The 14030-nt window shown below is 57.2% G+C and overlaps 1 long non-coding RNA gene across 1 annotated transcript in view; it reads left to right on the top strand.

Moving 5' to 3' along the window:
* Nucleotides 1–4247: 4247 nt before the first annotated feature.
* Nucleotides 4248–14030, top strand: part of LOC139255851 (uncharacterized) — a 14126-nt gene continuing 4343 nt past the window's right edge. The window contains exon 1 of the long non-coding RNA XR_011592138.1: nt 4248–4444. This is a non-coding gene — a long non-coding RNA (uncharacterized lncRNA). The remainder of the gene's footprint in view (nt 4445–14030) is intronic.

The following is a 14030-nucleotide window of genomic DNA, read 5'->3' as shown; positions in this document are numbered from 1 at the left end:
GGCTAAAGATTTTGAATGGCCTCCTCCTGTTCCTGTGTAGCACGCCCGATGGGCTGAATGACCTCCTCCTGTTCCTGTGCAACAGGCTCGAGGGGCTGAATGGCCTCCTGTTCCTATGTAACAGGCTCGAGGGGTTGAATGGCCTCCTCCTGTTCCTTTGTAACAGGGTCGAGGGGCTGAATGGCCTCCTCCTGTTCCTGTGTAACAGGCTCGAGGGGCTGAATGGCCTCCTCCTGTTCCTGTGTAACAAGCCCGAGGTGCTGAATGGCCTCCTCCTGTTCCTGTGTAACAGGCCCGAGGGGCTGAATGTCCTCCTCCTGTTCCAGTGCAAAAGGCCCGAGAGGCTGAATGGCCTCCTCCTGTTCCTTTGTAACAGGCTCGAGGAGCTGAATGGCCTCCTCCTGTTCCTGTGTAACAGGCTCGAGGGGCTGAATGGCCTCTTCCTGTTCCCGTGTAACAGGCTCGAGGGGCTGAATGGCCTCCTCCTGTTCCTATGTAACAGGCTCGAGGGGTTGAATGGCCTCCTCCTGTTCCTGTGTAACAGGCCCGAGGGGCTGAAAGGCCTCCTCCTGTTCCTGTGTAACAGGCCCGAGGGGCTGAATGGTCTCCTCCTGTTCCTGTGCAACAGATTCGCGGGGCTGAATGGGCCTCCTCCTGTTCCTGTGTAACAGGCCCGAGGGGCTTAATGGCCTCCTCCTGTTCCTGTGTAACAGATTCGAGGGGCTGAATGGCTTCCTTCAGCTTCTATTTAACAGGCTCGAGGGGCTGAATGGGCTCCTCCTGTTCCTGTGTAACAGGGTCGAGGGGCTGAATGGCCTCCTCCTGTTCCAGTGCAAAAGGCCCGAGGGGCTGAATGGCCTCCTCCTGTTCCTATGTAACAGCCTTGAGGGGCTGAATGGCCTCCTCCTGTTCCTGTGTAACAGGCTCGAAGGGCTGAATGGCCTCCTCCTGTTCATTTGTAACAAGCTCGAGAAGCTGAATGGCTTCCTCCTGTTCCTGTGTAACAGGCTCAAGATTCTGAATGGCCTCCTCCTCTTACTGTGTAACAGGCCCGAGGGGCTAAATGGACTCCTGTTCCTATGTAACAGACTCGACAGGCTGAATGGCCTCCTCCTGATCCTGTGTAACAGGCTCGATGGGCTGAATGGCCTCCTCCTGTTCCTGTGTAACAGGCTCGAGGTGCTGAATGGCTTCCTCCTGTTCCTGTGTAACAGTCTCGAGCGGCTGAATGGCCTCCTCCTGTTCCTGTGTAACAGGACCGAGGGACTGAATGGCCTCCTCCTGTTCCTGTGTAACAGGCTCGAGGGGCTGAATGCCCTCCTCCTGTTCCTATGTAACAGGCTCGAGGGGTTGAATGGCCTCCTCCTGTTCCTGTGTAACAGGCTAAAGATTTTGAATGGCCTCCTCCTGTTCCTATGTGACAGGCTAAAGATTTTGAATGGCCTCCTCCTGTTCCTGTGTAGCACGCCCGATGGGCTGAATGACCTCCTCCTGTTCCTGTGCAACAGGCTCGAGGGGCTGAATGGCCTCCTGTTCCTATGTAACAGGCTCGAGGGGTTGAATGGCCTCCTCCTGTTCCTTTGTAACAGGGTCGAGGGGCTGAATGGCCTCCTCCTGTTCCTGTGTAACAGGCTCGAGGGGCTGAATGGCCTCCTCCTGTTCCTGTGTAACAGACTCGAGGGGTTGAATGGCCTCCTCCTGTTCCTGTGTAACAGGCTCGAGGGGCTGAATGGCCTCCTCCTGTTCCTATGTAACAGGGTCGAGGGGCTGAATGGGCCTCCTGAGCACATGAGTGGGAGTGTGACGGTGGGTGTGAGAGTTTAAGAAGGGACTGTGACATGTCAGCCTTGGCTCTTGGTCTCGTCTCTGAGTCAGAAGGCCGTGTGTGTCACTCGAGAGACTCGGGCACATAATGCAGGGCCTTCACTCCTGGTTCCCGCAGTGCCGGAGGTGAGTCTTGTGGAAGAGATGTCAAACCGAGGGCCTTGTTTGGCCTCTCAGGCAGATGTAAAAGGTCCCACGGCCACTATTCAAAGAGCAGGGGCGTTCCCCTTGGTGTGTTGGGGGCCAATATTTATCCCCTCAACCAATACCTAAAAAACCAGATGATCTGTGTGTGTGTGGGAGCTTGCTGTGCGCTAATTGGCGTTTCCCACAATACAACAGTGACTGCGCTCCAAAAGTACTTCATTGGCTGTGAAGCGCTTTTGGACGTCCGGTCGTGAACGGCGCTATATAAATCCAAGTTTATTGTTTATTTTTTAATCGACATGAGAAGGCAATGCAGGGAGAGCTTGGAATTCCCCTGACTGCCGGGCAGGAATAGAAAGCAGGCTTCAAAGAAAACCTGTGATCCAAGAGAACGCGAACCCCGCCCTTTGACCTCTGACCCTGAAGAGCCAGGCTGTTTCACACTCTTGCTCTGACTTCCTCAATCAGTTGACGAACCAATGGGAGGTCGGATGTGGGGAATCTTAGAGACAGTCTGTAAATTGCATGTTTCCATTGAGGAGAAGAATAAAATTGGTGACAGTCACTTTCACTCAAATTGAGTCGCACGGGCTCTGGAATTTAGAAGAATGAGAGGTGATCTTGATGGGGTTGATGTTGAGAGGGTGTTTCCCCCCCGGGCTGGGGAGTCTAGAACCAGGGGGTCACACAGTCTCAGGACAAGGGGTCGGCCGTTTAGGACTGAGATGAGGAGAAACTTCTTCACTCCGAGGGTTTGGAATTCTCTGCCCCAGAGGGCTGTGGAACCTGAGTTTCTGAATATGTTCAAGGCTGAGATTTAGGGCGGCAAAATGGAACTGAGGTATAAATCCAGCCGTGATGGCACTGAATGGCGCTGCAGGCTCGAGGGGCCGAATGGCCGACTCCTGCTCCTACCACACACTCGATCAGCTCCGCTGGGCGGGGCCACATTGTCCGCATGCCCCCAGACACGAGACTCCCCAAAGCGAGCGCTCTACTCGGAACTCCTACACGGCAGGCGAGCCCCAGGGTGGGCAGAGGAAACGTTACAAGGGGACCACCCTCAAAGCCTCCCCTGATAAAGTGCAACATCCCCCACCGACACCTGGGAGTCCCTGGGCCCAAAGACCAGTCCCGCCCCTAAGTGGAGGAAGTGCATCCGGGAGGGGCGCTGAGCACCTCGAGTCTCGTCGCTGAGAGCGCGCAGAAAGCAAGCGCAGGCAGCGGAAGGAGCGTGCGGCAAACCAGTCCCATCCTCCCCTTCCCTCAACCACTGTCTGTCCCACCTGTGACAGAGACTGTGGTTCCTGTATTGGACTGTTCAGCCACCTGAGAACTCACTTTTAGAGTGGAGGCAAGTCTTCCTCGACTCCGAGGGACTGCCTGTGATGATGATGGTCTGTACGTTGAAGTGGAAATCTGGAACTCTGCCCCCAAAAGGCTGTTTGATGCTGGGGTGGAGGGGGTTAATTGGAGCTTTCAAGACCGAGCTTGCTCGATTTTTTGATCGGTGATGGGTATCAAGGGATATTGAACAACAGCGGGTAAGTGGAGTTAATATGCAGATCAGCCATGATCTAACGGAACGGTAGTCTTCAGTTCCCTACATAACAGTCCCAAGGCGTCTCACAGGAGCGTGATCAGGTAAAGATTAACACCGAGCCACAAAAGGAGATATCAGGACAGAAAGCCCAGAAAGGTAGATTTTAAGGCGCATCTTAAATAACAACAACAACAACGTGTATTTTTACAGCGCCTTTCACGTCGTGAAAAGTCCCAGGGTGCTTCACAGGAGTGTTATGCGATCAAAATTTGATACCCCGAGCCGCATAAGTAGAAATTAGGGCAGGCTTGGTCAGTGAGGTGGGTTTTAAGGAGCGTCTTGAAGGAGGAGAGAGAGGTGGAGAGGCGGAGAGGTTCAGGGAGGGAGTTCCAGAGCTTGGGGCCCAGGCAACAGAAGGCACGGCCACCGATGGTGGAGCGATTATAATCGGGGATGGTCAGGGGGGCCGAATTAGAGGGGTGCAGACATCTCGGGGGGTTGTGGGGCTGGAGGAGATTACAGAGATAGGGAGGGAGCGAGGGCCATGAACGTGAGGTGGAGAATTTAAAAATCGCTGGAAGGGGACGGACTGGCCCTGGTTTCGAAGTACCTCAACTGAGCTCCCTCCAGACCGCTGGCAAATTCTCAGACTCTAAGGGGGGGGGGGGCGGAGGGGGGGAGAGGGTGTGTGGGGGAGATTTGTTGACAGTCCCTAGAGCGGAGAGTGGCAGGCAGATAGCAAACCAATCGGCACTGCCAGGGAAGGCAGATCTTGTTACAGAAAGTGAAAGCGTTTGAGAGGGGAGTTTGAGTCTGTCGCTTAGTCGGGAGTCGGGGCTGAGTGTGTGGGTCCGTTTGAACAGCAAGATCCCAGTACTGCACGGGGCAATGGCTGTGGTCCTGAAGGTGAAGAATACAAACCAGGAGAAGGTAAGGGTGCGAGTGAGAGCCATGGCAATATCCAGGAGGGGAAGGTAACAGCGGCGAGAGAGAGAGAGAGAGAGAGAGAGAGGGAGGGAAAGAAAGGAGAGAAAGAGAAAAGGAGAGATAGAGGTAACGGGAGAGAGGGTGACGATGCTGAGAGAGAGAGAGACAAGGGGGAGAGAGAGAGAGAGATTGAGCGCGAAACAGTCAGAAAGAGAAATGTAGAGACGCAGAAAGCAAGATGGGACGTGGAGATAGAAACAGAAAGTAGACAGAGAGGAGGTAGCCAAATAATGTGGGGGGGGGGAATAAACAACATGGGGGGGGGGGGACGCAGAACTAGAGGGGGGGTGGAGAGAGAGAGAGAGAGAGAGACGGAGAGGGAGAGGGAGAGGGGAGGGAGCGATGGGTCGCGAGGGGTGAGTGAGGGAGATTGAGGAGAGGGTGATGGGTAAGTCTGAGAGGCCATTCAGCCCCTCGAGCCTGTTACACAGGAACAGGAGGAGGCCGTTCAGCCCCTCGAGCCTGTTACACAGGAACAGGAGGAGGCCATTCAGCCCCTCGAGCCTGTTACATTAGGAACAGGAGGAGGCCATTCAGCCCCTCGGGCCTGTTACATTAGGAACAGGAGGAGGCCATTCAGCCCCTTGAGCCTGTTACACAGGAACAGGAGAAGGCCATTCAGCCCCTCAAGCCTGTTACATTAGGAACAGGAGGAGGCCATTCAGCCCCTCGAGCCTGTTACACAGGAACAGGAGAAGGCCATTCAGCCCCTCGAGCCTGTTACATTAGGAACAGGAGGAGGCCATTCAGCCCCTTGAGCCTGTTACATTAGGAACAGGAGGAGGCCATTCAGCCCCTCAAGCCTGTTACACAGGAACAGGAGGAGGCCATTCAGCCCCTCGAGCCTGTTACATTAGGAACAGGAGGAGGCCCATTCAGCCCCTCGAGCCTGTTACACAGGAACAGGAGGAGGCCGTTCAGCCCCTCGAGCCTGTTACACAGGAACAGGAGGAGGCCATTCAGCCCCTTGAGCCTGTTACACAGGAACAGGAGGAGGCCATTCAGCCCCTCAAGCCTGTTACATTAGGAACAGGAGGAGGCCATTCAGCCCCTCGAGCCTGTTACATTAGGAACAGGAGGAGGCCATTCAGCCCCTCAAGCCTGTTACATTAGGAACAGGAGGAGGCCATTCAGCCCCTCGAGCCTGTTACATTAGGAACAGGAGGAGGCCATTCAGCCCCTTGAGCCTGTTACACAGGAACAGGAAGAGGCCATTCAGCCCCTCGAGCCTGTTACATTAGGAACAGGAGGAGGCCATTCAGCCCCTCGAGCCTGTTACACAGGAACAGGAGGAGGCCATTCAGCCCCTCGAGCCTGTTCCAGATATTCAGGTCCTGAGAAAGTTGTGGATGTGGGAGACCTGGCGCGTTGCTCCCACCAGCCGTCCCTCTCTGTTTCCCGATAATGTCTCCACCTCTGAGCTCCACAGCGAACAAGAAGGGTCCAGGTTTCCCCCCCTCCCCCCCCCCCCGTACCCCGGACTGTGAGGCTCAGCCGATCGGGCTGACCCATTGGCGGTTGGCGGGGGGGGCGGGGAGGTGTTGGCTTGTTCCAGGGTTGCGGGTGGGTGATTGTTTTTTTTGAGATGTGATTTCGGGCCTCGTGAAAGCCTGAGTCATGGCCTTGGAGCCGAGCCAGCATCTCACCGTGATCTCGAAACCTGCCACGCACGACCTGCTCTGTGTGTGTGTGTGTGTGGGGCTCAGGGCTCAACACAGCCTCCCGAACACCCAGCGAGGGCCGGCTCACCCAGTGACAAAGCCTGGCCATTTATGTAGCGCCTTTCACCACCACCGGACGTCTCAAAGCACTTCACAGCCAATGAAGTACTTTTGGGGTGCAGTCATTGTTGTAAAGTATACAGCCAAATTGCACACAGCAAGCTCCCACAGACAGCAATGTGATCATCATCTGTGGTGATTACGTTGGTGGAGGGATAAATATTGGCCCCAGGACCCCGGGGATAACTCCCCCTGCTCTTCATCGAAATAGTGGCCCCGGGATCTTTTACATCCACCCGAGAGAGCAGACGGGGCCTCGGTTTAACGTCTCATCCGAAAGACGGCACCTCCGACAGTGCGGCACTCCCTCAGTACTGCCCCTCCGACAGTGCGGGGCTCCCTCAGCACTGCCCCTCCGACAGTGCGGCACTCCCTCAGTACTGCCCCTCCGACAGTGCGGCGCTCCCTCAGCACTGCCCCTCCGACAGTGTGGCGCTCCCTCAGTACTGCCCCTCCGACAGTGCGGGGCTCCCTCAGCACTGCCCCTCCGACAGTGCGTGGCTCCCTCAGTACTGCCCCTCCGACAGTGCGGGGCTCCCTCAGTACTGCCCCTCCGACAGTGCGGGGCTCCCTCAGCACTGCCCCTCCGACAGTGCGGCACTCCCTCAGTACTGCCCCTCCGACAGTGCGGGGCTCCCTCAGCACTGCCCCTCCGACAGTGCGGGGCTCCCTCAGTACTGCCCCTCCGACAGTGCGGCACTCCCTCAGCACTGCCCCTCCGACAGTGCGGCACTCCCTCAGTACTGCCCCTCCGACAGTGCGGGGCTCCCTCAGTACTGCCCCTCCGACAGTGCGGCACTCCCTCAGCACTGCACCTCCGACAGTGCGGGGCTCCCTCAGCACTGCCCCTCCGACAGTGCGGGGCTCCCTCAGCACTGCCCCTCCGACAGTGCGGGGCTCCCTCAGTACTGCCCCTCCGACAGTGCGGCACTCCCTCAGCACTGCACCTCCGACAGTGCGGGGCTCCCTCAGCACTGCCCCTCCGACAGTGCGGGGGCTCCCTCAGCACTGCACTGGGAGTGTCAGCCTGGGTTAATGTGCTCGAGTCTCTGGAGTGGGACTGGAACCCACGACCTCCTGACCCAGAGGCGAGAGTGCGGCCCACTGAGCCACTGGCTTTGCAGTCAACACAGAGGCAGGGTGATGGGAGCTTACTGCTCTGTGTGTGGGCCTCAGTACCAATGGCAGCCCAGCCTGGGCAGCAGCCCACAGGCCCGCTGTCTCTTCCCCTCCTGCTGACCCTGTCCTCTCGATCCGTGCCTCCGCCCAAGGCCTGATTTAACCTGCAGCAGTTCAGGCAGCGCATTGCCGGTTCACAACAGCACGCAGCGCGTCTGGGTTTTAAAAATTACCCCCTGTCACCTTTTGAGTTCTTTTACCAATCACCTAAAATCTGTGTCCTCTGGATCCCGACACTCTGCGCTCCTCTAATTCTGCCCCCCTGACCATCCCTGATTATAATCGCTCCACCATCGGTGGCCGTGCCTTCTGTTGCCTGGGCCCCAAGCTCTGGAACTCCCTCCCTAAACCTCTCCACCTCTCTACCTCTCTCTCCTCCTTCACGCTCCTTAAAACCCACCTCTCTGACCCAGCTTTTGGTCACCTGCCCCTAATTTCTCCGTATGGGTCTCGGGGTCAAATCTTTAATCTCATAACACTCCTGTGAAGCACCTAGGGATGTGAAAGGCGCTATCTAAATACAAGTTGCTGTTGCACCTCTGCAATCAATGAGGGCTAATTTGAACCCCCACCGAACGGGGGCTGGGGGTTTGGCCAGGGTCGGGCGGGAAGCTAACACGTTAAGCCCATTTCTGGTTTTAACGGAGACAGGACAGGGGAGACGGCAGGTCAGCGAACCGACTCCCCTGAGGCAGGGCTGCCTTTTAAATGTTATAATCAGGCTGCCCCGCCTCAGATTTGACCACCATTTTAAATCTGTGCGGGTTTGTCAGGCCCAGTGCAGCCCGTCAGGTAATGGAAGACAAGTGTTGCCGTAACCGGGAGGTGAGTGTCTTTACATCGACCTCCTGCATCTAGGGTCCCGGCCGAGACCATCTCTCGCGATCCGCGACCCCCGACCCAGGCCCACGGGGCCTCTGACCCCCGACCCAGGCCACGGGGCCTCCAACCCCCGACCCCTGACCCAGGCCACTGGGCCTCTGACCCCCGACCCAGGCCCACGGGGCCTCCGACCCCCGACGCAGGCACACGGGGCCTTCGACCCCCGACCCAGGCACACGGGGCCTCTGACCCCCGACCCAGGCCACGGGGTCTCTGACCCCCGACCCAGGCCCAGGGGGCCTCTGACCCCCGACCCAGGCCCACTGGGCCTCCGACCCCCGACCCAGGCCCACTGGGCCTCTGACCCCCGACCCAGGCCACGGGGCCTCCGACCCCCGACCCAGGCACACGGGGCCTCTGACCCCCGACCCAGGCCACGGGGCCTCTGACCCCCGACCCAGGCCCACGGGGCCTCTGACCCCCGACCCAGGCCCACTGGGCCTCCGACCCCCGACCCAGGCCACGGGGCCTCTGACCCCTGACCCAGGCCACGGGGCCTCCGACCCCCGACCCAGGCACACGGGGCCTCCGACCCCCGACCCAGGCCACGGGGCCTCTGACCCCCGACCCAGGCCACGGGGCCTCCGACCCCTGACCCAGGCCACGGGGCCTCCGACCCCTGACCCAGGCCACGGGGCCTCCGACCCCCGACCCAGGCCACTGGGCCTCCGACCCCCGACCCAGGCCACTGGGCCCCCGACCCCCGACCCAGGCCACGGGGCCTCCGACCCCCGACCCCCGACCCAGGCCACGGGGCCTCTGACCTCCGACCCAGGCACGGGGCCTCTGACCCCCGACCCAGGCCACGGGGCCTCTGACCCCCGACCCAGGCCACGGGGCCTCCGACACCAGACCCCCGACCCAGGCCACGGGGCCTCTGACCTCCGACCCAGGCACGGGGCCTCTGACCCCCGACCCAGGCCACGGGGCCTCTGACCCCCGACCCAGGCCACGGGGCCTCCGACACCAGACCCCCGACCCAGGCCACGGGGCCTCTGACCTCCGACCCAGGCACGGGGCCTCTGACCTCCGACCCAGTCCACGGGGCCTCCGACCCCCGACCCAGGCACGGGGCCTCTGACCTCCGACCCAGGCACGGGGCCTCTGACCTCCGACCCAGTCCACGGGGCCTCCGACCCCCGACCCACGACTCAGGCCACGGGGCCTCCGACCCCCGACCCAGGCCACGGAGCCTCTGACCCCTGACCCCCGACCCTTGATCCAGACCTCTGGTCACCTTTCTGGCCTTCACTCCCATCCCAAAATGCCCCGCACATGCACCTCCGGTCTTCTGATGTCATCTGCCTCTCCCCCCGATCCTCCCCCTCTCACCCCCCTCCCCGAACCTCCCCTCCCGCAACCAGTCCCCGGTCGTCACGTGCTCCCTCCCCAGCCCTGCTGCCTGCCAGACCCTCCATCTCACTCCCTCGATACAATTATGGTCAGCGCCTCTCTGATCAGCCCTCTCCATACACAGCTATGGGGACGGGACTTCACCCTGTATCTAACCCCCTGTACCTGCCCTGGGAGTGTTTGATGGGACAGTGTAGAGGGAGCTTTACTCTGTATCTAACCTGTGCTGTACCTGCCCTGGGAGTGTTTGATGGGACAGTGTAGAGGGAGCTTTACTCTGTATCTAACCCCGTGCTGTACCTGCCCTGGGAGTGTTTGATGGGACAGTGTAGAGGGAGCTTTACTCTGTATCTAAACCCCTGTACCTGCCCTGGGAGTGTTTGATGGGACAGTGTAGAGGGAGCTTTACTCTGTATCTAACCCCCTGTACCTGCCCTGGGAGTGTTTGATGGGACAGTGTAGAGGGAGCTTTACTCTGTATCTAACCCCCTGTACCTGCCCTGGGAGTGTTTGATGGGACAGTGTAGAGGGAGCTTTACTCTGTATCTAACCCCATGCTGTACCTGCCCTGGGAGTGTTTAATGGGACAGTGTAGAGGGAGCTTTACTCTGTATCTAACCCCCTGTACATGCCCTGGGAGTGTTTGATGGGACAGTATAGAGGGAGCTTTACTCTGTATCTAACCCCATGCTGTACCTGCCCTGGGAGTGTTTAATGGGACAGTGTAGAGGGAGCTTTACTCTGTATCTAACCCCCTGTACCTGCCCTGGGAGTGTTTGATGGGACAGTGTATAGGGAGCTTTACTCTGTATCTAACCCCATGCTGTACCTGCCCTGGGAGTGTTTAATGGGACAGTGTAGAGGGAGCTTTACTCTGTATCTAACCCCCTGTACCTGCCCTGGGAGTGTTTGATGGGACAGTGTAGAGGGAGCTTTACTCTGTATCTAACCCGTGCTGTACCTGCCCTGGGAGTGTTTGATGGGACAGTGTAGAGGGAGCTTTACTCTGTATCTAACCCGCTGTACCTGCCCTGGGAGTGTTTGATGGGACAGTGTAGAGGGAGCTTTACTCTGTATCTAACCCGTGCTGTACCTGCCCTGGGAGTGTTTGATGGGACAGTGTAGAGGGAGCTTTACTCTGTATCTAACCCGTACTGTACCTGCCCTGGGAGTGTTTGATGGGACAGTGTAGAGGGAGCTTTACTCTGTATCTAACCCCCTGTACCTGCCCTGGGAGTGTTTGATGGGACAGTGTAGAGGGAGCTTTACTCTGTATCTAACCCCGTGCTGTACCTGCCCTGGGAGTGTTTGATGGGACAGTGCAGAGGGAGTTTTACTCTGTATCTAACCCGCTGTACCTGCCCTGGGAGTGTTTGATGGGACAGTGTAGAGGGAGCTTTACTCTGTATCTAACCCCCTGTACCTGCCCTGGGAGTGTTTGATGGGACAGTGTAGAGGGAGCTTTACTCTGTATCTAACCCCGTGCTGTACCTGCCCTGGGAGTGTTTGATGGGACAGTGCAGAGGGAGTTTTACTCTGTATCTAACCCGCTGTACCTGCCCTGGGAGTGTTTGATGGGACAGTGTAGAGGGAGCTTTACTCTGTATCTAACCCCCTGTACCTGCCCTGGGAGTGTTTGATGGGACAGTGTAGAGGGAGCTTTACTCTGTATCTAACCCCATGCTGTACCTGCCCTGGGAGTGTTTGATGGGACAGTGCAGAGGGAGCTTTACTCTGTATCTAACCCCGTGCTGTACCTGCCCTGGGAGTGTTTGATGGGACAGTGTAGAGGGAGCTTTACTCTGTATCTAACCCCATGCTGTACCTGCCCTGGGAGTGTTTGATGGGACAGTGCAGAGGGAGCTTTACTCTGTATCTAACCCCATGCTGTACCTGCCCTGGGAGTGTTTGATGGGACAGTGCAGAGGGAGCTTTACTCTGTATCTAACCCCCTGTACCTGCCCTGGGAGTGTGAGATGGGACTGTGTGGAGGGAGCTTTACTCTGTATCTAACCCCCTGTACCTGCCCTGGGAGTGTTTGATGGGACAGTGTAGAGAGAGCTTTACTCTGTATCTAACCCCCTGTACCTGCCCTGGGAGTGTTTGATGGGACAGAGTAGAGGGAGCTTTACTCTGTATCTAACCCGTGCTGTACCTGCCCTGGGAGTGTTTGATGGGACAGTGTAGAGGGAGCTTTACTCTGTATCTAACCCGTGCTGTACCTGCCCTGGGAGTGTTTGATGGGACAGTGTAGAGGGAGCTTTACTCTGTATCTAACCCCCTGTACCTGCCCTGGGAGTGTTTGATGGGACAGTGTAGAGGGAGCATTACTCTGTATCTAACCCGTGCTGTACCTGTCCTGGGAGTGTTTGATGGGACAGTGTAGAGGGAGCTTTACTCTGTATCTAACCCCCTGTACCTGCCCTGGGAGTGTTTGATGGGACAGAGTAGAGGGAGCTTTACTCTGTACCTAACCCCCTGTACCTGCCCTGGGAGTGTTTGATGGGACAGTGTAGAGGGAGCTTTACTCTGTATCTAACCCCGTGCTGTACCTGCCGTGGGAGTGTTTGATGGGACAGTGCAGAGGGAGCTTTACTCTGTATCTAACCCCGTACTATACCTGCCCTGGGAGTGTTTGATGGGACAGTGTAGAGGGAGCTTTACTCTGTATCTAACCCCATGCTGTACCTGCCCTGGGAGTGTTTGATGGGACAGTGTAGAGGGAGCTTTACTCTGTATCTAACCCGTGCTGCACCTGTCCTGGGAGTGTTTGATGGGACAGTGTAGAGGGAGCTTTACTCTGTATCTAACCCCGTACTGTACCTGCCCTGGGAGTGTTTGATGGGACAGTGCAGAGGGAGCTTTACTCTGTATCTAACCCCATGCTGTACCTGCCCTGGGAGTGTTTGATGGGACAGTGTAGAGGGAGCTTTACTCTGTATCTAACCCCCTGTACCTGTCCTGGGAGTGTTTGATGGGACAGTGTAGAGGGAGCTTTACTCTGTATCTAACCCCATGCTGTACCTGCCCTGGGAGTGTTTAATGGGACAGTGTAGAGGGAGCTTTACTCTGTATCTAACCCCCTGTACCTGCCCTGGGAGTGTTTGATGGGACAGTGTGGAGGGAGCTTTACTCTGTATCTAACCCCCTGTACCTGCCCTGGGAGTGTTTGATGGGACAGTGTAGAGGGAGCTTTACTCTGTATCTAACCCGTGCTGTACCTGCCCTGGGAGTGTTTGATGGGACAGTGTAGAGGGAGCTTTACTCTGTATCTAACCCCGTGCTGTACTGTCCTGGGAGTGTTTGATGGGACAGTGTAGAGAGAGCTTTACTCTGTATCTAACCCCCTGTACCTGCCCTGGGAGTGTTTGATGGGACAGTGTAGAGGGAGCTTTACTCTGTATCTGACCCCCTGTACCTGCCCTGGGAGTGTTTGATGGGACAGTGTAGAGGGAGCTTTACTCTGTATCTAACCCCCTGTACCTGCCCTGGGAGTGTTTGATGGGACAGTGTAGAGGGAGCTTTACTCTGTATCTAACCCCGTACTGTACCTGCCCTGGGAGTGTTTGATGGGACAGTGCAGAGGGAGCTTTACTCTGTATCTAACCCCATGCTGTACCTGCCCTGGGAGTGTTTGATGGGACAGTGTAGAGGGAGCTTTACTCTGTATCTAACCCCGTGCTGTACCTGCCCTGGGAGTGTGTGATGGGACAGTGTAGAGGGAGCTTTACTCTGTATCTAACCCCCTGTACCTGCCCTGGGAGTGTTTGATGGGACAGTGTAGAGGGAGCTTTACTCTGTATCTAACGCCCTGTACCTGTCCTGGGAGTGTGTGATGGGACAGTGTAGAGGGAGCTTTACTCTGTATCTAACCCCCTGTACCTGCCCTGGGAGTGTTTGATGGGACAGTGTGGAGGGAGCTTTACTCTGTATCTAACCCCCTGTACCTGCCCTGGGAGTGTTTGATGGGACAGTGTAGAGGGAGCTTTACTCTGTATCTAACCCGTGCTGTACCTGCCCTGGGAGTGTTTGATGGGACAGTGTAGAGGGAGCTTTACTCTGTATCTAACCCCGTGCTGTACTGTCCTGGGAGTGTTTGATGGGACAGTGTAGAGGGAGCTTTACTCTGTATCTAACCCTCTGTACCTGCCCTGGGAGTGTTTGATGGGACAGTGCAGAGGGAGCTTTACTCTGTATCTAACCCCATGCTGTACCTGCCCTGGGAGTGTTTGACGGGACAGTGTAGAGGGAGCTTTACTCTGTATCTAACCCCCTGTACCTGCCCTGGGAGTGTTTGATGGGACAGTGTAGAGGGAGCTTTACTCTGTATCTAA

The sequence above is a fragment of the Pristiophorus japonicus genome, unplaced genomic scaffold, assembly GCF_044704955.1.
Source record: "Pristiophorus japonicus isolate sPriJap1 unplaced genomic scaffold, sPriJap1.hap1 HAP1_SCAFFOLD_643, whole genome shotgun sequence".
In the NCBI taxonomy this organism is placed as follows: Eukaryota; Metazoa; Chordata; class Chondrichthyes; family Pristiophoridae; genus Pristiophorus; species Pristiophorus japonicus.
Note: the sequence above shows the minus strand (reverse complement) of the source record. Positions and strands in the feature narration are given on the sequence as shown.